The sequence below is a fragment of the Apis mellifera genome, linkage group LG1 (genome assembly GCF_003254395.2).
Source record: "Apis mellifera strain DH4 linkage group LG1, Amel_HAv3.1, whole genome shotgun sequence".
NCBI lineage: Eukaryota > Metazoa > Arthropoda > Insecta > Hymenoptera > Apidae > Apis > Apis mellifera.
Genome location: NC_037638.1, coordinates 8697840 through 8724135, shown reverse-complemented (window position 1 = coordinate 8724135; position 26296 = coordinate 8697840). Strand labels below are relative to the sequence as shown.

Here is a 26296-nt window from a genome sequence, read left to right as displayed (position 1 = left end):
TTTTCGCGAATTAATTAGATACTAAATTATAGCCCAGTGTGATATAAGATTTTATTCTATGTAATTTCAATAAGACAACGATTTTATTTTTTAGCAGTTCCCAATATTATTACTTTGGAGAATAAAACAAGAAAAATAGAGATTTATACTCGTCTCAAAATATTCATTCTGTAACAAAATTATCACGAATATTTTTTTTATTATCTACCATTTTTTTGTAACATCTTGTATCACAATTTTCACCTCCAAAAGCGACTTCCAAGCGCGTAAGCCCCCGAACCCGAGAACGGTTCCTTTCCCAACAACCGTTTTCCTGCGGCGGTTTCCGGGAAACGGTGGATCCCTCGATCGATCGCCGATCTCTTAATTGCCCCTCGATTCGGTGCTTTCTCACGGTTTCTTGCCTTTATGCGTTCATGATCAGAGCAGATGTTGCGCAGGGATCGAAGGGGATCCGGACGGCTTCATCGATGGGAGAAACCTGTTGATGGAAATAGATATAGAATGGATTACGTTTCGTATATTATGAGCGAGGAATAAATTGATAAATAAATAAAATTGATTAGAAATTAGAAAAGATTGAGTCTCAATGAACGATATTTTTCTATATATCTAAAGTGCATTCGCGACAAAAAGTTTCTTCCAATTTTCCAAATGTAATTATACGCATATCGTAGGACATTTAAATAAATCAAATGAGTAAATAATCTAGAATATTGATAAATTTAAAATTTTCTAAGAAAAGAATAAAAAAAAAAAAACATTTTCATCCATCCAAACAACTCCATTCCATGAAAAATGTATCTTTCCCTCGACGATCCTTTTCACAAAAGAAACCGTTTCCCCACCACTCTTAACAAGAATTCCACTTACCTCGAGTCAAGAGCAGGAATTTTCTTTGAACAAGAAAAGTTCCAAGTTACAAACTATTCTTTCCCAGTCGTTAATTTACAACTTCTTGTCGTTGTGCAAGACTAGGTAGATTTGTTTCTGGAAAACTCGAAATTTTCCAAATGGCTCGACCTTTCTAGGAAGGTTCCGCCATTAGTTGATCCTTTGTGTCAATAGATTAGAAAACAGGGCTGCCTTCTTTTTCTCGAAACTGTCTGCTTTCTTTCGACAATCTCTTTTTTCTCAGTATTTTTTTTTTCTCTCGTTTCTCACTCTGCCCAGGATTATCCCAGCGAATTTTCCCATCCCTCAGAGTTGTCCTTGTCCATCCAAGAAATCGACCATTTCCTTGAAAACTCACGAGATACGATAAAACGATGATTCTTAAGATTAGCCAAGATCGTAAATACGAAATCTGTTCATCCTTGCAATCCTGTTAAAACAACGAAAAATTATTTTTCTTGTTCGAATATGAATATTTTTTTCATAGCAGGGGTTGGATTATTTTAGAAAATGAACGGTTAAATATCAATCCTCGTTTTTGTTTCTTCAGAAATTGAATTCTCATATTTTTCAATTTTAATAATCATAAGTAGTTGATCTATCGATAGTCGTACGATTAATAATAGCTTGATGATTACTGGAAAGTAGATTGCAATAAATTCTCATTACGGGCTTGTCAATCATTTAGTTTCATATTTCCATTGTTCACTCGTTGCCCCTTCTTCAATTCTTCAACAGTAATTTAGCAATAATGTAACAAACATAATTCCTAGTGTTTTTCTTGATTCTAAATTATGTAAACTCGATACGAGGAACAATACTCGATAGATACGTGAAAATTGTAGTTTAAAACGTCGTACAACCGATTGTGAAACAGACCAATTTCTGTCGTAGCCTTTTCATCGTCGAGCCGATAAGAAGAACCACGTTTAAGAGCCTCCTCGTTAAACTCGAAGTTGCTGTAAGGAAGATTCACCATAATTAGCGTTGCTGCGGATGTCAGATGTTCCGTGTTTTTAAGCGATAATTATCAAAACGACGATAGATATAAAATCAACAATCTTGGCTCAGCTTGATAATGATCCATCATCATAATAAGTCATTATCGTTTATCGATATTCGAGAGAATCTTCGACATTTCTAATGATTAATATCATGTAGTATAAAAACACGATGATTTTGGATTAAAAATGAAAAGAATTGGGAAATACTTGGAAAATAATTATTCCATTATTATCGACGTAATTCTCGACGCAAGACATAGAAAATTCATTGGTTTCAATTGCCGATAAATTTTAATAATCGCGTTCCGGCATGACATTTAAGATATGAAAATTTTTTTAAAATTTATTCCCCGTATAACTTATTTGATCGTTTCTTGGAAACGAATTGTGAGAAGATAAGACAAATTTCAATTTTTCAATCTCATTAGCATCATTTGAAAATTTGTATCATTAATATTTATATTTATATATAAATATCAACGATGAAAGAAAATTCGAGCGATCCTCGTCCATATTTTGCGTACACGCGTATTATCGCACGAGCTACCAATCAGAATCGTGGTACGCGTGCCTCGTAAAAGCGAGCATTATCGGTCGAATAAAAATCGAGAGATCCGTGTTGGGGCCGGATAAGAAAGGTCTGTCCACGTTGGTACACGCAATCGTGGACGTTAATAGGCACGTCATCGGGCGGAGCGCGCGAAGCCTGGTGAACGGTAAATAAAAGAGAATGTTCATTACGGGTCGAGGGAACCGGCTTAAACGACACCTGTTGGACACAGTCGTTTTCCTGTTTCGTTGGCCAGTCCAGAAGAGAAGAAAACGGGCTAAATGGCGGCTTCTTGTATCAGCTCGAAATAGCAAAAAAAAGCGGCCAATTCCCTCGCGATAGATTTTTGGATCATCACAATATCGTTGAAAGAAAAAAAACTTGGCAGATCTCGAGCAGATCTGTTTCTCTTGAATCGATTTTCGGTTTATTAAGGTTTGAAAGAAAGAAAGAAAGACGGATTTTTTTGTCTTCCTTGCTTTTTGAAAAATTCGTGGATGATCGGATGATTCGCCTTCTTGAAATTTGAAGAAAGATAAATTTTCTTCCCTCTTCTTCTCTTTTCCGAGAGATTCGTGGATGATTGATTTTTCGTTGAAATTTGTAGAAAGAAATTTGGTTGAAGATTTTCCAATCGTCCTACTTTTCCTCTTTCTCTTGAATATTCTTCGATGATTATCCGCTTCTTAAAATTTAGAGAAGAAAATAACGATACAAGATTGATCATCGTTTCGCAAAAAATCATCCATCTTGTTAAACGTTCCTCCTTTGACATGTTCGTTGACATTGGCACGGCCAATCAACGCAAGAATAAATTTCTATTGTCGGAATTGTCTTGAATATCCTTGTCACGGTTGTTACGGTTGGAACATTATACTGTTTCTTTCATTCGTATTTTTAGAAGCTATGAAGCCAAATCAGTGCGAGCACGTTGGATGGCCAAGCATTATTATACTTGTCTTTTGGCCAAAAATTCATATACTATTGCCTTTCTGTGACAATATGACATTGTACATGACGCGCTAAGATAATATCACGTCAATTTTTATAAGTTACGACAACGTCGACAAACATGAAAATGTCACGAGTCTATTGATATATAGCTTTTCGAAAAATATATATCGGTAAATAATGAATTCATCCTAGCTTTCAGCTATATACTATACCTACTAATAAAAAAAAACATTTTTCTTAAACGATAAATGAATAATAAATATTTTCCAAAAATCTATCTATTTAAGAAATAGATTCCATAAAATCTCAAATTCCACATTGTGCTTCGTTTCACTAAAAATAAACGATCGAAGAAAAGCGATCCTGAAAATTCTCTTAACATATACTATACTCGTTAATTCTTAGATGAAATAAAATATCATTTCTCTCTCGTTGAATCCCAATAATAATCTCCCAGAGACGAGTCGAAACTTTTTCTTGAAAGTTTGTCAAAGGTGTGCGGTGAGTCAAAGTTTTGAATCACGGTTACGTTTCCGTTGGCGGATATTTATTTTCACACAGGGATGAGTGATACAACGATACAAAAATAGATGTTGTAAAATGAAAATATCTCGACGGCCGACGATACGTTTCCTGCCAATTCACTTGGCAGAATGCAACGCTATCTGCGCTCGCAGACCTCGAATCGCGCCCGCTGACAGCGTTAATTGCCGCGGCGCCGGTTCTCCTGATATCGGCTGACGGAACGAAGGAAACGAAAATGAAGAGGCATCGACGACGTCTTACCGCTTTATCGTGGCCGCGATAACAATTAACCGGTTAATTCCCAAAGCAGCGCGATAACGGATATATACCACCACTAATCGGATAACCCTGGTAATGATTTCTTTCCAATCAAATACGAAGGAGGAAGGATAACGCGAAAATAAATTTTTCCACTCTTTTTTTTTTTTCTCTCAAGATTGATTGTACACCCCATGCAAAATTCGAAACGTGGTACGAATGTGAAATATGAAAAAAAAAAAAAAATATGAAAATTCGTTTTACTAAAATTATTTGATGATTTTCAATAAAAAAGAAGAAAAAAGGAATATTTTGTAATAGTAAAAGAGGAATGGTATAATCGAAAGATTTGTTTGGATATAAAGAGATATAAATGAAATATAAAGATATTTTTTTCATAAATTTATCGTATGATTCGATTATTGGTCCTACAAAATTTGACGAAAGTTGGAAAAATCGTTGCTGGCCAGATCTGTTGGAGCAAAGGTAGAGACCTTCGTGATATTTACGTAATCATGGTGGGCGGAAATAGACGCGGGACCTCCTGCTGACCGAAAAGCGTCGGATTGTCGTCAGAAGACACGATAATATCGACGATAACGAAACGATGAGTCGACGTGATCGTTGCCATTGACGTAATCAAATTAGAGGAAAAAGTCTGCAACGTATAATTGTCCCAAAGTGAATCTAAAATAAGCGGCCGTTTGCTTCGAGAATCATTTTCCAAAATCGTGACGTGGTTTGATCTAGAAAGATTGACATTTACACAGTCGTTCACTCGAGAATTTCAATTCTCAGATTTACGCATTTGTCACTGCTACGAGATTGTTGTCGAGATCAAAAGGGAAGAGATATCGTTTTGCTTTTGCAAATTTCTACGAAGGCGATTAAATGACGCGATATGGAGAACACTAGTGTCTTGTCTGCGAAACAGCAACATTTGAATCGTATAAATCCGGGGACATTAAATTAAAATAAACGACTGTATTGTCGGACGATGAATTTTTAAGAAATTAGAAAAGAAAAAAATGTATAAATTAGAAAAATAATTGATCGAAATATCAATGATATATCGTCCAAAAACTTTCATTTAATAATCGTTTACTGTATATGCACGTTTCGATGACAAGATACGAATAGGAAGAATTTTTCGATTTCGGTTACGAAAATACCAATGGAGCGTCCAATGTTCGTGTTCGACTTAATCCCAAAGACTTTGGACTTCGAAGTGACTAACATCTGTCAGATTAAAGTCATTAAAGTCCGGTAAATTGATCGAAGTGCTAGTATATACTGGCGAAGCAAACAAGTCCTAAATATCCTTCGTCACGTCGAATATAAATTCGGTATTGAATAATCCAAGAGGAGGAGACAAGATGGCTAACATACTATCATAAAGTAGTATATAAAGTATATATATATATATACATATATTTTCAATCCACGCATGGACGAGGCAGCCTTCCTTTTGCCGTGACATAAATAAAAACTGTTCCTCGTCGAAATTCGTGCATGACAACGAGGAGGAAAAAAAAAAAAAAAAAAAAAAGGAAAAAAAAAATATACGCTTATAAATATGCATCGTGTTTACCGTATTAGATACGCGAGCTTCGCACGGAATACGTCAGTTAATGAAAACTGTTTTTCGCGTTTATCGCATCCTTCGTCGTTATCGAAAGCGCCTCCAGCGGATCGTCTCTTATGTCTCGTTGTTTTCCATAGATTATAAGCTACACGTGTCGAATGATTTTGCAACTGTTCAAGGTTTACGAACAGCGAAAAAAAAAGAAAAAAGAAAAAAGGAAAATGGACGGATAGCGAGAATGAAAATCGATGTGGATAATGCATTTTGATCTGAAACTTTCTTTTTCTTCCGTGTTTTGAAGCTTGAATCGAGAAAATGATGAATTTATGGAATGATTTATCGGTTTTTAGAAAATTATAAGTTTCTGGTTCTGATTTTTTTTTTTTGTTAATATTTGTTTTTTGTCGAATCTATCCGAATTATTATTTACTTTCCAAGTTGAGAATCTCGTAATAAAAAAAATATTACTTTAGAGATTAAAAGTTAAATAATGATATAAACGTAAGGCAGTATATTGACACAAGAGTTTAATTGGCAATCCACTTCGTTCGCGATTTCAATCTCTCTAAAGGACCGTGTTGCTTTTTATGTTTGAGAAAAAAATATATATCTGCACGGAAAATTACGGTACGGTAGGAAGGAAGACTCTTTAGAAGGAAATTCCGCAGTTTGGTTTTGAATACAGGATGCTTAAATGTTCGTTTAAGGATAGGACTGTTAATGAGGGAAAAAATTAACTTTCCTTGAAATTAATAATTATTCGAGATAAGAAGCACTTCCGCGAAGAAAATGCAGTTTTCCGTTTCCTAGGAAATTATGATTTCTTGCGATGATATTCCTTGAAAAATCCTCGGTGAATGTTAATTATTTCTTCCAAGATTTCGTAAAATGGAGATTCAAGCGCCGCCTAAAGAAATTTATATTGGCAAAAATTTTTATTTGAGCAGGAACATTTTATGGCATTGTTAAAATTATTTGATATTATTATTATTATTATTATTAAATAAGTAAAAGCAATTATCAAATAATTATAGTTGGATTTGGAAAATCTTTTAATTATAACAATTTTTAATATTTTAAGTAAAAAGATACCAGTTGGTAAAATTTGTTCAATTTCTCCATTCGAGTTAAATTAAATTTCTCTCGAATATCATGCTTCAACAATTCCTTCAACAACATTCTCCGATATTTCCAATATTTTCTCTTTTTATATTCTTTTTATAATGAACAAGCTTTCCTTATCCCTTTGTCATCTATTCAATAAAAATGTATTAAGATGAATAAAATAATAATCAAAATCAAACTCTATCGTGTAATCACTTCATACTTTTGAACTTTACCTTCCTGTTTTCCTTAAAAAAAAAAAAACGGATATTTCAATATTTGAATAAAAAATATGTTCTTCCAACTAAATTTAATTTAGTTAACTTAAAATTTAAATATTTCGAAAAAAAAACAAACGAGAATATGATTCAGCAATCACAACCGATATATTGGCTGCATAAAAATGCAAATCGTTTCACGCGTGGATATTTTAAAAAGTGTGAAGTATTTTAACACAACGATTAATCGAGGAAGAAGATAAAATTCCTTCAAAATACTATCGCAAAGTGATTAATTAAAATTACAAGAAATATTCGCTATATCACGTACTTTGTCGAACAAACAATATTAACCGATAATATCTTTTATAAATTTACGATACGAAGTTCCATTTGTTACATAATAACGCTTAAAACTTCAATAAATTTTTTTTTGCCAAGAATACTCCTTGTAACATTTTCAAAATTTCGCAATATTTAAAATAACAAAAGTATTGCTTACCATTGAAAGGATTGATCCTTTCTATCGCGAGATATGAGATGATATAGGACAAGATATTTCGTGTCGCAATATCGTTTATTACGGAGGGGATATCTCTTTTATTATAATATGAAATGTATCATCTGAAAATTTGGAATAAAAAAAAAAAAAAGAAAGAAACGAAGAAGAAGACAAGATGTGGAATACATATTTCAAAGTGTCCGATAAGTGACGTTCAATTTTAACACGTTCAATGTGGGTGACGTGAACATATGTGTCATAGATTTTTCCTCGAAGAAACGTAAAAGGTGCAAAAGAGTTTTCGGATAGATATTCGGATTTCCATTTCCATACGCGTTCTCACTACGAATGTTCCTCGATGCATTTTTCCCTCCTGCCCTCTTGTTTCTTCCTCTTCGTATCAAATAAAAATTAATATACCGAAAATTTCTTGCAATCTTTGATATACCATTTTCAATATAAAATATTAAACAAATATCGAAGGATAAAAGATAATTATATTTCATCCTTAGCATACGAACGATATATATATTGCGACACAAAACATCTGTCAGCGACAAGTTTATATCACAAGATATATCTCGTCCAAAGTTGCGAAAAAAAAAAAAAAAAAGAAAAACACCGGTGCCCTCATTACTCCTGGCAATATGATTCTTTTTCACCGACATGATCTGCATACGATCTTTCCATTCACCCGGCCTCGTTTCTTAAATCGTTTTACAAAAATCTGAAAAATAAATTCCCCAATAATTCGTCCAATTAATTCACAAATGGAACTTAAATGTTCAGCCCCTGAAACAGAAATAAAAAAAATCTTCAAATAGAAAAGGTTCAAAAGATTTCCACGCTTAAAAAAAAAAATAATCTCGAAACAAATCTTTGACCCTGTTCCACATGGATTGAAAAAAAAAAAGAAAGAAAGAAAGAAAGAAACGAGATCCTCTCGAGGCGATAAATTGGCAATTCCTTCGGGCCAACCGCGATTGCGTAACCGCGAGCGTGAAGGAATTTCATCGAGACTTTAACGAGCGGATAGACGGCCGGTTAATTCGAGATGGCGGCTAATCACGAGCGAGGGGGGCCAGAGTGTGGGTATCGTTTCGCGAGAACGGGAAATCGGTCGGGGGCGCGGAGAAACGCGGCCCGGAGCCGGATTCCGCGCGTGCCTTTCAAGGTCCCCCGCGAGTCCTCGATATCGACGCCCGGACAGGAAACGGTGTCTCTCCGACCGATAGCCCTATTTTCTATTTTCTTTCCTTTTTATCAATCGTTCGAAACTAGTTCGCCTCCGACCGGGTGAATGGCGTTTCAGTTTTCTTTCGCTCGCTCGCTCTCGTTACTTCTTTTCTTTTTTCTTTTCTTGAACTTGTCAACATCTCGGAGAGGATTACGATTAATTAACTGTAAAGAAGAAAGGAATTACTCTACGTCCGTTCCCTTTAATAGTTTTTAATTATCATAATGATATCAATTAATAAGTATCTAGTATTGGGATCATATTAAACTTAATACTACGCTTCCAGGAGTAGAATCCAACAGTGATGCACAATAATTCGAAAAAAGTGAATTCATTCTTCTTTCGATTATATGTACATCCATTTATTTACAAAATAACAATAGCATCCTCAAACACAAATAAATTCTTAATAATTGGAATCAATTGAGCATCCTCAAACACAAATAAATTCTTAATAATTGGAATCAATTGAGCGGATAGAGGAAAGTAGGCATCCTGTCAGGACGTGGTTTTGAAAAATCCGTGGCTCCACGTGGCGTGGCCACGGTATTCTGAATGGAATTGCGTCCTCTCGAGACCATTCCATTCCTTTGGAAATGAGCTAGGAGCGCGTTCTGCGGCGGGGCGATAAGCGGTACCGATAACGGGGAGAATGCGCTGACCGGATTTCTCGTCCCGTTGGAATTTCCGCTGGATCCGGTGATACACGTTTCCCCATGGGGGAAGTCGAGTGACCAGGTTCGCGATCCGTCCGAATTATTGTAAATATTTCTGCGCGAAAACTATCCCTCCGCTTCGCTTCACGATTTTCGGCCGAAAATGGGGTTGGCTGGACCAACTTTCGTCTGATGTGCAAACAATGCAACGAAAGAACCGTTTACACGACTTTTTAACCGAGAGTAAATCTGATTAAAGGAGTATTTTGATTGTGAAATTGAACGATTGAGAAAGAAGCTTTCTTTTTTTATTTTTTTGATCTCATTGATTTATATACATAGAATGAATAAATTTATTTTCGATGGTAAAAGTGGATTATGGATTATCAACAATTAATATTAATTTAGACTTTCCCCTAAATACAACAAATTAAACGATTAACTTCGATGAAATTTACAACAATGTCCACCAGAAGAACAGCCGTTCCAACCGTTCCCGAATTGTCTGTTCCCTCTCATAAAAGAAAGATTTACGCCCGGAAACGGCGAAATGCCTTCCTGGACTCATTGCGCCATCGGGATAAACACGAGGGGGAGCATCGCCTAAACAAATCCGAGAATAACCACGGGGACACGGGTGAACCGTAATAAAATCGAATCGATAGCCGCGGATCGTACGTCACAAATTATCCAATTGGCCGAGGCAAAAGATTTATTTCTATCGGCTCCCTTAATTACGTCACCCTGTAATCCAATAACAGTTTACTCGACGTTCCAAGTCACGCTAATCCGTGGATTTTGCGCCACGAGGGAAGGGTGGAAATATTCGAAAATGGCGCGGTTCGTGGCAGAAAAAAGGATACAAAATGGAAACAGGGGAAACAGGAAGTTAATACACGCATGTTTTACGCGTGTGTTTGATCTATGGATATTGGTTCAAGGAATGTTCTTTCGAAATTAGTAAAGAATGCACCATTATATCTGTAATAATAATAATATTCTTGTTAATAATTTTTTTAAGTACTCTCTGAAGAAAGAAAATCGAAACTATGTAGTACATACTTTCAATGGAATTTTTAAAAATCCATTTTCTGTCTCATTTTACATATTTTACATCGCCATGTGTTTATGTAACTATAAAAATTTGATATCGAGAAGGAATGTTTTATTGAAAGTATGTACAACATCGTATTAAATTGGAATTGTTTGCCAAATAATCAAATAATAAAATAAAAAAAAATAAATACACTTTTCGAGAGCAAAATAATAATAAAAAAATATAAGCGTGAAATATAGGAGAGACAAATCGAGAGGGGAGGGTGAAACAAAACTTTCAGAGGAATACTGAATAATAATGACATCCTATCGTCGAGTTATTTACTCGGTGGAGAAGGGGGGTTGAAAGGAAGAAAATAAGGAAAACACGAGGGTTGCCGAGGCTATCGCGGATCCGGGATAATAGGCGTGCCGATGTGCCATTAGCGTGTCATTAGAGCGTCATTAGCGGACGATACGCAAAGCGGAGGCGCAGGAAGCGAGCGATGTTTGTTATTTAAAATCCTATCGAGCCATCCTGCGCCAAGCGCCACCTGTAATTGCGGCAACTATGTGGAGGAATGGCGCCAAACAGGCGTTCGACTCCTTTGCAACCGGATTCGAGACTCGATTACTTTCCGCATAAATGTACCCCGTGATTGGCCAGCAATCGTTTTCTCTCTTCTTTTTGTTAACTGAAATGAAAATTAATCCGATTAAACTACGTTCCTCGTCACGGCTCGATAAGTTTACCTCCTCAATGATTGGTCTCAATAAAAAGAAAGCTTTTTTTTTCTTAAAAGGAAAAAGTCAAAAGTTGAAATTACTTGAGAAAATTCCAGTCTTCAACGTCTTTCTACGTTCCCTCATTTTTTGGAACAATCTGTATTTACTTACACTCGTTTCCTACTCGTTGAACGAACGAGACAAATTATTGGAGGGGATGTGATTAATAGCGGTTAAGTCGAGACAAGGGGTCGAGAAAGACAAGAGAAAGAGATGTGAATGGGGGAGGGAAAAGAAAAAAAAAGAAAGGAGGTAGGGTGAAGGAAGAAATACTTTTTTTTTGAAAAGCCAACTCCATAGATGGCAAGATATTTGTGTGTTGAACGAGGAGGTCGCGCAATTATATGGCGGTGATTAAGGTCGTGGCATTTCGTGAGAGGCCATTAAGAAAAGTTTGAATAATCTACGCGCGTAAAGATTTAACAGGCGTGCGTCAGTTACCACATATTCGTTATCGCGGATTTTCGCCTTATTTTCCTGTACGTCCGCTGTATGGAACCGCTTCTCTGTCAACTTTTAATCGTTGCTCTTGCGAAATAATAATTCAAAAAAATACATCCGTCTCTCCATCTTGACTAACAACGAGTTTCCCCTCTCCCGAATTCATTCCAAATTTGCATTTTCGACAACGATATGACATAAAATTGAGACTCTGGCACTTTAAACTCACTTCATTCGACGTGATTTTCATTTTATTTCAAAAATATATCACCATTGAACAATTTGCTAGAATCACTCTGAAAATTTTCGAATTATTCACGTTTCTCAGGTTTTAAGCCATTGCTGCATCGATGAATCTGCATCGTCTTTTCAAAAATGGCGGACGTCGCCCTCGAATGAAAGACAAACGGAAGAAACGTGGAGCCGCGACGATTTGAGGCGCGCGCTTGCTCTGATTAAACAGGTCGAGCAACGCGATAGAGAGAACGAGACTGCTCCAATATTGACTCGCCGTGTTTGGGCCCCTTTAAGGGACTGATTACGACACTCGCTCACATGTGCACACATGCCACTCAGGAATTTTCACGGGGCCTTGTGCGTCGCGGTCCGATACACGCGTGTCTTAATTCTTTTTTTTTTCTCACTTTTTGCATATATATCGAATAACCCTTTTCTCGATTCGATAACATTTAATGAGTTTTAAAAGAATATGCTTCGAATTCTTTTTGTCTTCTTCGAGTTGATAAAATCGGTAATTTTATGAATTTTACGTGTTCAATAATTGTTAACCGTTTCGAAATGTTATTCAGAAGTAAGAGCAAACATTTTAACGTTCCTTCTCGTCTTCACTTGAGAATATTTTTTACAAAGCGATTTGATATTTTCGAGAACACGTGTCAAACGTATCAAATGTGAACATAGCTTAAAAAGGAAACCGCGTGAACATTCACGAAAAACATTAACACCATTAACGTATCAAGATTGTCGCCGTTTCACCGTTTTCGTTAAGAGGTTTCCAAAGTTTTCAATTTCGAGATAAAGAGGCTCGTTTTCAAACCAGTACCAAGTACACAGAGAAGGCTTATCGATCCGATCCGAAATTGCCAGATTTCGCCGTTGAGCGCAATTTACAACGCGATACAGTAATTTTGCGCCATTACCGCGATCATGGCGGTATATTTTAGCAAAAGAACCCCCTGGCGCGGGTTGTTTCACGTTGCGCGGCCACGATATAAACCGATCAAACGGTGGCCAATCCACCGTTTCTGGAACGCGGATTTCGTTTCCCCCCTCTCGCGTAATGGTTAACTGAAATATCTTTGCATTTTGCAAAACCCTATCCAACAGCAGATCCTTTAAAGAGCTTTCCGATGTATCGATACGCGTTGCGTCTCGCATCGTTGCGTTTCAATCTTCGAAAAAAGGGGGAGGAATAACACGATTTATCAAATTCTTGTGCGCGATTATTATTGCGATCGATTACCCTTTATATTTCAATTTTCTTCGTCCCCTCCCTCCTTTTTTTTTTCCTTCTCTTTCATCGAAAGAAGCAAGAGAAATATTGGCGTGATTAGAGATCGAGTTCCCGAGAACACGTCCGATTCTTTTGTATCGTTTCTTTCTATACACGAGATTACAAATATTTTCGACAAAAATCTCGGTTTACGTCGTAGCCTGTAATTTATCCTTGGCGAAACTTCCGGATCGCGTGTCGGTCCAACTTTCAGCGACCTGCCACCCCTTACACACCGCTTCTGCGTTCCTGTTATTTCGCTTTCTATTATATCATCAATGGCGGCTACTTGGCGGCTTGCTACCGGGTCAATTCGGATGTACCTCTTCCTTATAATTCCGTATAATTTCTTTTGCCTGTAGATTAACTTTCCTTTAGGGCCAAGACGCGTTTCGTTTCGGCGATAAAAAAAAAAAAAGAAAATACACGGTGATTTTTTTACAACACGTTCACTCTTCTGCACGTGTACAATATCGAAAAACAGTTCACAACTCACATAGAGGCCTTCCCATTATCCTCGAGCACGATGAGATAACCCGAATAGAGCTACTGAATTCGTATCGCATAACCTTTAATCTTTAGTCTCTGAATTTGCAAATTTAATCACTTGTATCACTAATTGATTTGAAATAATATATGCCAAAGAGTCGCGTTTACCGTATTTGCATTAAATTAGAAGCAAGACATTACTCGACTACAATGCAAATACCCGTTGCCAATTTGCATTTAAGTAATGTATATCGATAACAACCCGTCCAATAATTTCTAATTCTAATTTTTATTTCTCCCGTTCTCTATTTCTACATAAAGAAAAAAAGAGGAGGAGGAAGAAGAAGAAGAAGAAGAAGAAAGGAAAATTAAATCCACATGGAAAATTTCTTGTTTAAATTAAATCGCTTCCTCGAGAGGTTAATATTTCCATACAAAAAAAGGTAATCAATCGGAGGAAGGTCGAAGACATGGCCATCGGCACGATCCAACGATAACAGAGCAACGGTATTCGCGTGTTTCGCCGCGAAAATGTGTCGCTTCATCCTCTTCGGCTCGCATAAAAGGCGCCAGCCAACGCTCGATAACGGATCGAGCGCGTACGCGCCGTGAGAAAATGATGATAACAACGTTCCACGTGTTCCGTGATGCAACCTGTGCGTACGTACGAGCTCATATGCGCAGCGATACGCGGCCGTTGATGCGTCGAGGTTGGACGTATTAATTTCTTCTCATCTCTGCCCAATATTACAATAGGGCGATCGAAATAATTCGGTATGATTCTCAATATTTTTCGTGTTATTCTTCAATCCAAATTCGTACACGAGAAAATATTTTTTTCCAATCATCCTTCTTTCAATCGTATCATATTTACCGAGTCGCGATGACGGTATTTTTATATATATTTGATGACTTTCGTGTTTCGAAAATATATGAGAAATACGATATGCGTGAAAGGCAATTTTGCAATCGTATGATTCCTCCGTTACGTAGATTTTTCAGAAGAGAATTGGACACTATATGGAAAAAAATATAGAAAAATATGGAAAGAATCTCTCTGTTTTATTAAATTGCCAATTTTGACGATAATTCTAAATTGTTAAAAGGCAGGAGTTGCAAGAAAATTGCTGAGATTACTTAATACTATATGCCACTTGGAAACAAAGCAACGTTATACAAGATATATGAAATGGAAACCCTTTCTCGGCCAATCTTCAATATTAAATTTATCGCTCGATTAACCAAATATCAAAAATTAGCATCTTCCATCTTTAGAAAATCGTCGAAAATCGATCCATTTTAAATTAAATTAACGAATTTAGATAGGGAAAAATTCGATCGTCCTCCAAAACGTTGTACGATTACGTATTATGGCTCAAATGCAACACTCTCGAAAATTTCCACGAGCCTCTCCCCGTGTTCCTCGCGTTTCTCGCCCATTGTCATGCCGTTTGTTTTAAACCGGGAACGTGCGTCAATTCTCCGTGTAATTCAACCGACCTGTTATGTGTCTCATGTATATGCATGCGCAGGCCAATCCAGCGCATTTTAATCGCGACAGCCACGAAATCGCGGTTCAAGAACGTGTGCACAATCACCGCGGATACATCTATTTATCTTCCAACACTCGCGTGCGAAATGATACAGATTATTCCATATTCCTCGTGCATTTTCCATCCAACGTATAACGTTGAACAGATTCTTAAATTGCTCGTGACGTTCTTTTTTTTCTTTCCTCCTCTTCCCTTCCCGTAGGAAGAATCGTTATTATTCGTTATTATCTCAAATAATCAACGGAGAAGAATGGAAATTTTCCAATTGTCACGTCAAACAAGATCGAATCTGTGCAAAGTTGAGCGCGATGCGCCAATTGCGAAATCGAGGATCGGAGAGAAATCAACCACTTCTGTCCGAGCTCGGTTTGACATTTAATTCGACGATCGTGCAATCGATCCGACACAACAAATTCACCCATTAATCACCCAGCTGTCGATTACATAACGCGATTGTCGCACAACTTGGCGGAGATTGGTGGAAACCTTCGCTAATAACCTTCACATTCACCGTGTTAATGAGATTCAAACGGTCGTGGACGAGGAATGATACCTGGATAGATTTACATCTATCGTCGAGGATCGCACGATCTCTTGATGCGTCGAGGATGCGTCGCCGAAATTGAAAAAAAAAAAAAAAAAAGAAAGAAAATCTCGTCGATCTTTATCCATCGTGGATCTTGTTGTTAGATCTGTTCAAAAGAAAGGAAAGTTTCGTTAGAAAATAGAATGGAATGGGTTGGGTTGAGAGGAAAAGGATCGTTTCTCATTTATTCCCGATACGAAAAAGCTTTCGCTTTCTATATATATATATAATTCGATCCTCGTATTCACAAGTTTTTCTTTCACCTTCGATATGTCAACATGTCAGAAGATATGATATGCCGTGACGGCAAATTTGACCAAGGTTTCACGTTTGACGCACTTGCAAAATTGCCACAATCTCTCCAACCGTGAATCGATTATCACAATGACGTCAATTTTCATAAGTGTTTTGTAATGAATGTTTGCGATTCGTTTAATAATACAGGCAATTTTAAAACATTGATGTTGAATTTCTTGATATTTTTTTTTTTTTCCAGAATTATCGTTAAATTTACTTAACTACATTTACAACTCGATTACTATACTTATTCGTGTCACGAAGAATTTATAATAATAAAAACTTTGATGTATAACAATTTTATACAACAATCGATATATTTCTTGGAAAAACAATTTGAAACAATTTTTAAACCATCATCAACTCGATTCTACTTGCATAAATATAATGACTTTTAAAACTATTGCAAAAATTTTCTCAAAAAGAAACAATTCTCTTTTCAAAGAGAATCAATCAAAACAAATATAAATCGTTCAACAAGCGGAACGAGGGAAAAGTAGGAAAAGAAATTTCATCGATCGAAGGGAAACGAAGCTCAAGTTCGAAACAGGGCAAACAAGGGATTAATTGATAGCGGGGCGAGTTATCGGGGGGTGGTCGGACAAAGTGAAGTACTTGATCGTGTCCGATCGAAATTCGGGGCTTCCTTTTGTAGCCAGGTAGAGAGCCTTGGGTATCGGTGCCGTTCAACAGGTGGTTCACGATTGTCATCACACATGTGCGGATTAACCAACCTTCCCTCTCTCTCTCTCCCTCTCTCCCTCTCTCTCTCTTTTTCTCTCTTCCATCTCTCGGTCCCATCGGTGTGTGAACGCGTACATAGCCGAGCGGAGGAGGACACCCACACACATCGGCGGGCCAGCGTCTATTTGTCAGGCACACGAGCTATCGGTGTACAGGAAGCGGAGAGAGCTTACCGCGACGATGGGTCGCTCGAGAAGGTGAGCATATGTAAGGTTCAAAATGTAAGTACATTCAAGAGGTCCTCGCCTTTGCGCCCCGTCATTGGACACCAGTTGCTCCGTCGAGTCAACCACGGCTCGAAAAGCACCCGCGTCCTGGATAAGGTTAGCGGGATAAAGCGCTGTTCCGCGTAATTGCCTCGGTTAACCCCTCCCCCTCCTCCTCGATATTTGCAACGTTCCCTCTCTACTTCCGCTTCCATTAACGGTGACATTTTCTCATTATTTTCGATGGTGATTCGATGGTCAATCTATTTATTTGGAAAGAGCTTCTTTTTTTCTCTTTTCATAGAGAAAGTTCGATTGATCTTTCATTAAGGAAGGGGTATTTTTTTATTGTAAAATTTGGACAATCTTGAGATAAGGGTATCGTTGTCTCGTCTTGGAGAGTATATCGAAAGATATATATCGTGAATGATATCGTTAGTAATGTTATGATAATACATTTATCATGAGAGAAATTGTGAGAAAGAAGGATAGAATTGGAAGCATTGGTATTTTTAATTCGATGCTCAAGTAATCATTCAATTCTTTTAGATAGAATTGTATGTGCTTGTGTGTGCCGTGATTCTTTGTCACTAACAATAAGAATCGATACTTGAGAGATCACACTACGAACACGTTCAAAATAATGATAACGATAGATATGAATTTTGAATATATATATCGAAATGTACTTTCTCTCTGCCTGAGAATTTTGAAAAATTTCTGAAGAAGGAAATTCTCGTGCGTAGGCAAGCATGTTTTTAAACCGTGGTATTTTTCGGAGGAGAGAGAAAGATTGGATTTTTATTATTTTACGGAGTGTGACGATTGGCGAACTAAATTGCACTATTTGCCGGCACGGCGTTGAATATTGTAGAAAGGCGAAAGGGGAGAATTGGCCACTTAAATTCTCGTTAAAGACCGTTTCTAATTGATCTTGGTTCTAACGCCACCCAATTAGGAAACCACTTCTCGTAAAGGAAACCTTTAATGAACAGTTTAGACTTATTAACCCTTTCGAATGACTATGGTCTACTCGCCACGAAATGGTCTTCGTGTATTATATCGGTCGAATCATCTTCGTTCTCTATGAGTAATTGTGATCGATATTACTCGTTCCAGATTGATATACTTTGACAAAACTCTTAAAGAGTATACGATCATTCTTTTTTTCTTTTCTTTATTAAAACTTGATTCATCATCTTCATTCATCATTTATCATCTATCTATTTCTATTACGAAAAAGAATGATTTAAAAACAAATTGACAATTTTCTTTCAACAAAAAGCGTCGTCGAAATTCGAACATCATTTATATCTCTACTTAAATAATTTCAATTATCTGTTCCCTTCTCTCTCCTCCACTTTCTCAACTAATAATATTCATCTCGAACACCAATTCTTCTTCTTCCTCTTCTTCTTTTTCAAAAAATCAACGATCTCTCCCCAACTACTAATAACCACGCTACTAATAATATTCATCCTTCACCATTACCACACCAGACATATTCTTCCCGTCTCTCCTCTCCTTAATCGAACGACGCGAATCGTATCGAGGGGAGAGGAGGCGGTGACGAGAGGTGGCCGTGGCAGATGTCCCCCTTCGCCTCCAAGGAAGGAGGAAAACAGGAGTCGATTCGTGGATCGGACGTAAACTCGCGCGAGGAGCACTCTCCGCGGAAAATGGGAATATCCGGGAAGCAGCGAAGCGAGTGGCCCCGGGTAATTGTGCACTCTCCCTCCTCCTCCTCCTCCTCCTCCTCCTTGGGGGGCGCGGGCGGTGAAAAGCGATGGAAAAACGATGCCCCCGGGCCCCCCGTAATCGATTTCAATTAGCGAAACTGTCGCGCCCAAGGACATTCCTATGAGTACCGTTTACATGGAGAGGGCCTCGGGGCCGATCGGCCAATACCCGACCTTTTTCCCTCCCGTCCGTCGATTTTAATTGGCAAAATTCCCGAAATGCCTGGACGATGTTCCACCCTTCGATTCGTCGCGAGATCGAAAGCAATTGGACCCACGATAGTGATTTCCCTTCCTGACTTGGGCTTCCTCTCGAAGCGAAATAATATGTTAATGTTTTTGGGGGGTGAGAGAAGGGGGTTGATAGTTTTTAATTTTTCCTCCTCTTCTCCGGTCAATAATTCTCTAATCGTTATTATTTCTCTCGAGTAAAACTCGTTTGATCAAATTCTGCCACTCTAGAAGGAGAAAAATTCTTTTCCATTCGCGAGAGCACGGGTTGAAGGGGCCTTGAACGAAATCAAAAGTTCAAACAAATCCTCTCACCCTTGTTCGGTACGAAATGCAATTGCTCTACCATGCTAATTAACCCTTGCATGCTTTCTGACATCGGGTAAATGCAGTGCAGGAACGACGCGAATGTTCGACCGCGAAGCAACCTGGAGCAAACACCATTGTGACGGGAATTTCAAGCATGGCACGAGTGGCGTCTCGCGTCACAACCCGGGTTTGCGTGCGAAAAATTAAACATACCCTCCTCCCATCCCCCTTCGCCTCCCAGCCCGGGGCCACGAACAAAGCGTTCCTTGGTAAACAAAGGAAACGTCTGTTTCTTATCCCTCGTTTTTTTTCCCAACCCTCTCCCCCTCCTCTCCCTGTGTCCCTTTGAAGAGCAGCCGCGCCCGAGGGGGAGAATCTTGCTTTCGTTCGCCGTTCCCCGCGATAAACTCTTCCGGTAATTGTCGTCGTACGAGGGAGAAGGGGTTTGGACCAGTTCTGTAACTGGAAAACTGGCCGCAATTCCGACGAACGTTGTCCACTTGCTGGAAATATCGACGATGATATCGTTTAATTTTTATCATTTTTTTTTTTTCAAGTTTCGTGTACTTACCTGTTTTATCGTAGTTACTCAGGATAATATTAATATTTTTATTGGTATTCGATTTTTTTTTCTTTTTACATATAAATGTATATAGACTTCGTGAAAGAATCAGTGAAAATTGGAGCTGTGTTTTAAAAAATATTTTCTTTTATTCTGGAATATATTCGCACGATTAAGACAGATTATTGGAAAAGATTGATAGATATTTAAAAATTGCAATCTTAATATTTAATTTTATCCTCCATTGAACGACACTTCGCATTCCTAAACACGGTATTCAACTTAAATATTAAATACTCGTGTTATAAAAGTTTCTATGGAGAAATATATATCTCGTTTGAAACTAAACTTTATGTTCCATGTCTTTTGCTCACCTGGTATATATGGACAAACTTCATTCAAAACTGGGACATATCCTTCTGTACAGCATGTGGTGAATAAGAGGCACTGTCACTTCAACATCGTTCGGGTTATAACGTCGTTAACACATGTACCTATTGCAAAATTAATTGCAACGATTGATATGTCACCCGAATCGGTCCACGACTTTCGCGCGTGGAAAAAAGATTTTTAAAAAAAAGAAAAATTCTACTTTCCCATAATTGGAGTAAGCTCATGATGTAACGGGGTATTTATATCAAAATTAATTCCAACGACTGACGTGGCGCACCAGATCGGCCCACAACCGGCCGCACTGTAAGAGAAAGGAACGATGACTCGATTGGGATAAATTATCCAGAAGCTAAATCCACTGTGTGATGTAACACGGTCGAAATTTACAAGAAAAAGCGACCGATCTCTCGTCGCCTTCCGCCGAAATATTCCACGATCTCGATTCTTTCTCCTTTCCTGTTGTGCCTCGCCGTTTTTTCCTCTCGATTTCTTTTTCTTAACTGGTAATAATAATCAAATATTCTTGATACCTCTTGATGATTTCTTTTTTGACTTTCTTTTTTTTTTTGTTGCATAGATTCTTCGTGCATTTTACAGATCTACGGTATAAATAACATGAAAAGTAAAATATTCGAATATCGATTGTATGAAGTGCAATAGAAAAATTATTAATTTTTCGTATTTGAAAAAACGTTTAAATATATTCAGTATGAATCACAATGTTCTTCTTTTTATCCCAATTTTTTAGAAGCAGTTGGTCGAAAAAATTAATTCGAGCGTGTCTTTCGAATCTTTGTCCAAGCAATTTTACATATTTACGTTTCAATTTGAAATTGAGAAGAGGAGAAACTATTTCGCTCGAGGTTTATTTAATCGAGCCAACCTCTTCCATTTACTCACATATTTTTAATATATACCATAACGTTTCGTTCGAATATGTTAATAAACTCTCGCCCATTTTGATTCGCTTGAAAAATGAGATGCGCTTCTCGTTGCAGAAATCGAATCGCGTAAACATCTAGGCACGTGTCGCCGTTGATTATCTCGAGGAAACGAGGCAATTCTCGTGTCACTTGTGTATTTTACGAGACACTCATTATCGAAGAGGATTATTAATGAAATATTTACGGGGCCACAGGTATATACAATCGTGATGTAAATTTATTACCGGCCGACGATAAGCTTCGCGGTTTCCGCATTTGCAATTATGTATCCATATTAATGAATTATTGGTGTACGATCGGTGAAAATTAAAATAATCTCCTCGCTTTTTATCGTTCCATCGCTCGAAGCGATCTCTCGTGCCGATTGCTTTTTATTCCCCGCTAGATATTGATCGCAACGGATTACAAAAACTGTCCAACTGGTATCCGGTAATTAGTCCCCGTAAAGAGAATATTTCCAAACCAAAACTTACCCCTTGCTTTCCGTCATTTTCGAATAATATTTAAATATATATACATTCACGCGTTGGTCCCGCAAAATTCTCTCTCCTTTCCCAGAAAATTCTCGATAATTCCGTTCACTCGGTCCGAAGGGTCGATGTTAAAGCGACGAGGTCCTCTCTTCCTCGTAACAAACACAATCTTTGCGCCCACGGAACCGATAAACGAAATAAAATATTGGAAAATCTCATGCATATACAGTATCGTGGCGCAAACTCGATTGCGGGGGCGGAAGACTCCGGTTTGGTTCACCGGATACGAAACGAATCCCTTTCCACCGAGGTCTAACCTCGTTTCGACGACTCTCGGATCAAATTTTCGACCATCGATCGTACACCCTCCTTGTGGAAATCAAATTTTTCCACGCATCTTGCAAATTTTCTACCGAATCATTCTTCTTCTTCCTCTTCAAGAGAGAGAGAGAGAGAGAGTTTATCCGTGAAAACGATTTCGAACAACACCGAGGAAGAGGAATAGCACGATCGGTGGAAAAATTAGAGACTCGCGTGATGCGTAGAAAGAATTACTCTTGGAAGATGGAACGAATCAACTAATTTCGAAAAAGGAAAAAAGAAAAATGATAGAATAAGGGCAAATGGAAAAATATTCTTTTATAAGGTAACGATATTAGAGACATCGAATCATCGTCCAACGTTTAGGAATTTTTCAAGGGATCTAACATTTTCGTTCTTTAAAAGAAACATACGCATTAACATGATCACGCAACGACGATAATAAAGAAGATTTTGAAAAGGTTCGAAAGTCGTTCGTTCCATTCTCTTTATCGTAAGAAATTCTTACTTATCTTTTGATGTTTATCTTGATGCTTAATGCCCCATTTTTCTCCATTGTGTCTCGGATCGCAGACAAAGAAACGCAGGTGCGAAAAAAACCAAGCTTTTCCCTTCCCCCGATGACCAACGGGGGAAACGGGATCTCTTTGTGAAACGACGTGAATACGAAATGCGTATCAGCACCGTGGAAACGATACGTTATCAACGACGTACGCACAACAACGTACCGAGACACGACTACCGATAAGATATTAACCGAGGCGCGCTCGTTTCGTTTGTTTTGTTTATGGAACGGGGAAACCACGGCGAAACGAGCGTTTGCGGGCTTCGTTTACCTTTATGATTTGTATTCGTTCCCGTATAATGTCACTTTCTATAGAGGCCCACCGAGCATTTCTACTTTCACTTACAGATACGTTCGAGGAGCGCATGCGCGGTCGCGATAGCGCGGCTACTCCAATTTCGTCGCGAATTTCACCGCGTCTCGGTTTCCAATCGTTTCGAGAAAAGTTGAAATTCGAACGGAATAAAATCCGGAATTTCACTTAATTAATTAATCGAACAATTGATATTCGTTTCAGGTTCACGATCGATCGTGAATCGCGACGAGATACCAATACTTCTCGAGATGGTTGGAGAGGAACGCGAGAGGTTATTTTTGAAGTTGAATTATTTCGACGATGGTTGCAACCTTTTTCGATATATACCGGATAAACCGGTTGCTATTTCAAATATGGAAGAAAGTTGCGAGTACTGCCCGCGTGGATACGCGAAAATGATGACCTGGACGAGCTTATATCTGGATATTTCTTGCGAATTTAAAATCTTGGGATAAATTGCTTCCCATTTGTTTGATATATCGGACGATTATTCAGCGTGTGCCCGGTATAAACGTTTATTAGTAGTTAAAAATCTGAGAGACGTTTCTTCTTTCTTTTTTTTTTTTTAAACGGGGGAATATCGTGACGATAATTGGCCGACCTTGCAACAAAATCGGTTCTAGATCCCTTGTTAATTGGCTAACGTTAATTTTTCTTGATACGTTTGAAATAAAGAAAGTTTTTACGATACTGCAATTTATTTTTAAACGTGGAAGAAGAAATCCACGTATTTTTTCGTATCTCGATACGAAACAACAATATACGAATTCCTCTTTTTTTACGTTTCTCACAACTGTTGCCGATTAAAGCAGGCTTTGATAAACTCAAGTAAACTTATCATTAAGATAGATTAAATTAGATTTACATCAAGATAACACGATATTTCTTCACGCACACGTACAAACGGTTGATATAATCCGGTTAATCAATTGTAGAATTGTTAAGTATCCAATTACTTATGGAGCAGGAATGCGGATTACATACATTTAATGCCGTACGTACGTGAAATGATTAATCATCGATCCGGATATGAAAAAAAAAAAAAAAGGAAAAAATAAGACTCCTTATCATCGAGAATAAATCTATTCTAATGTTGCATCCACATGTGTAACAAAAGCGTGACCACTCGAAATCCTATCGAGGGGAAAAACCGAGCAATATCGTTTAACCACTTTGTCAACTCCTCGCTTATCTCCGCTTCGCCATATGATTCGCTTTAAGAATGGAGGACACGCTCGCTCTTGACGTCATTCCTTAGATCAACCTTGGATCGACCAATTGGTCGATCGAATAGACGGATCGGTTAAAAAAAAAAAAAGAAAAGAAAAAGAAAAAAAAGCGAAGAGGAGAAAAGGAAATGAAGCCGGTGCGACACGGTGCTCTCTGATAGAGCGTGGGTGTTTTCCAACAGTGTCCTTTTCCAACGGAGGAGAGAGAAAGATCTCGTTCCGTCTCTCGGTCATCAACACGCCACTGTGACGATAGCAACGACGCACCATGCAAATTAGACGGCCTGCAGCCGGATAACGGTCGATTGTATGCAAATGCGATCGGATTCTGACAGCGACGCCCAATCGGATTCTCTGCCGATCACCGAGGATGAACTTGGGGATCAACCGGATGTCCCTTCGATATTCGACTTATCGTTATCGAGGCCCAAGGATTTTCGCGCCTACGCCTGTGCTTCGAAGCTCGGTCATCAATCGACCGAACCCCATGGTGATCGAATTTCGTGCACGATTTTTCCAACTGTTGAAACCGAGAAAGGTGTGCGAAAGGTTTAGGTTGACGATTAGATATGTTGCACGTTTATTATGGTAATCCGAGTGTTGTTGAAAAATGTCGTTATATTTTCTAAGTTTTATTCCGACGAGCAGAGTGACGAAGAGATGTTGGGATGAGTATTATTTGATAATGTTGGATAAATAGAAAGAGGGATAATAATTAGAAATATCTTGTAGATATTTTAAATTATGCATTCGACGAAATAACCCGCGACTTCCGCCGTCATTTGTCGAGAATAACTTTTTCATTTCAATTTTCGACGAATTTTTTAAACTTGGAAATATATATCTTTGCTTTGCGCAAAGAGAAAAAAATGTCAAGTGGAAAGATTACTTTTTGGTTAACAATAGGCAATGAAATATAATTTATCGGTCGGTTGTTTTGTTAATCGAAAGAATCTTTAAGCTTACGTAACGCGGTACTTGTTTTTAATTACATAATACTTCGAAAATTGTCAAAAATGAATTCGTGAACTGTATTATAAACCCTACGATTGTCTCTGTCTGTCGAAAAAGGTTATAATATTCCCTTGATTAAACGGACATCTATTTTTCGAGATTAAAAATAAATCATCCCGAAATACACATCTTACGTCAAACACTGCACGAAATACCTACATATATATATACACGTTCTAGTAATATATACGGTAAGCTGGTAACGAAACCGCGACAGTTAGGAACGTCCTTGCCATAGCAGTCGCCCACGTGTTCTCACTTGGCCACCTACTCGCTGCATATTGTCTCGCAATACTCTTTCAACCTTCTCTTTCAACAGTCTACGACACCTCTCGCCCCCGTATCCTCTCCCCCTTTCCTTATCTCCTCCATTCTCCCAGTAGGTGCACCATGATATGAAAAATGAGGAGGAAGAAAGGCGCGGAGGGCTGATAAAAGAACGAGGGAGGTCGGTGTATATGTGTGTGTATATATATACATATACACACTCCATTCTCGTGTTCGTCTATTTACATAATTGCAGGCTTACACAATTTTCTTGTCGTAACTCATTTTTCACGGCATTTAAAGCTGGAATTACGCGGCATCGCTAGATTATTCTATAAATGGACGACAGTTGCTGCGAGCGCCGCCATAACGTAATATAACGTGAAATAAAAATGGCAGGGGAGAATTCGAGGGATGATGAGAATCGATGAAAATTAGAGGGGTAGATATTCATTCCTTCTTATCGCACGATCAAATTTCTTTCTCCTCCGTTTTTAGAGCAGGCATTGGCAGGTACGTGTGCGTGAGCTGATTCCAAATTACAGTTTTCCATCGAGAATTTAGCGTTTGTTGGCCGACTTGGTATAGATGTTTACCTTTTGTCCCCAAGGTGGAGTGGTACCGTGGTCGGAAAGAATCGAGGAGAAAACGAAGTGGAAATTGTTTGCCTTCTTCAAACTTTGGATCCCCGTGAGATAGTGGGACGAATTGAAAATTGGAACGGATAAAGTTGAGAAACGACGACCATGTTTGATTCTTGTTTATATCAAATTTCTATCTCGCTTGTATTACATAA

The 26296-nt window shown here is 38.1% G+C and overlaps 1 protein-coding gene and 2 long non-coding RNA genes across 3 annotated transcripts in view; 1 reads left to right on the top strand and 2 right to left on the bottom strand.

Moving 5' to 3' along the window:
• The window catches only part of LOC410732 (3-phosphoinositide-dependent protein kinase 1), a 468203-nt gene that overhangs the window by 279004 nt on the left and 162903 nt on the right, over positions 1-26296 (top strand). The gene's annotated exons all lie outside the window — the stretch shown is intronic.
• Positions 62-22862, bottom strand: LOC102653666. The gene is made up of 6 exons (XR_003305617.1): positions 22618-22862; positions 20759-20970; positions 19988-20672; positions 13759-19919; positions 874-1853; positions 62-481 (listed from the first exon to the last, which is right to left on the bottom strand). It is a non-coding gene; the product is annotated as an uncharacterized LOC102653666 (long non-coding RNA).
• Positions 6514-10530, bottom strand: LOC102653639. Its single transcript, XR_001704578.2, has 2 exons — positions 6863-10530; positions 6514-6677 (listed from the first exon to the last, which is right to left on the bottom strand). It is a non-coding gene; the product is annotated as an uncharacterized LOC102653639 (long non-coding RNA).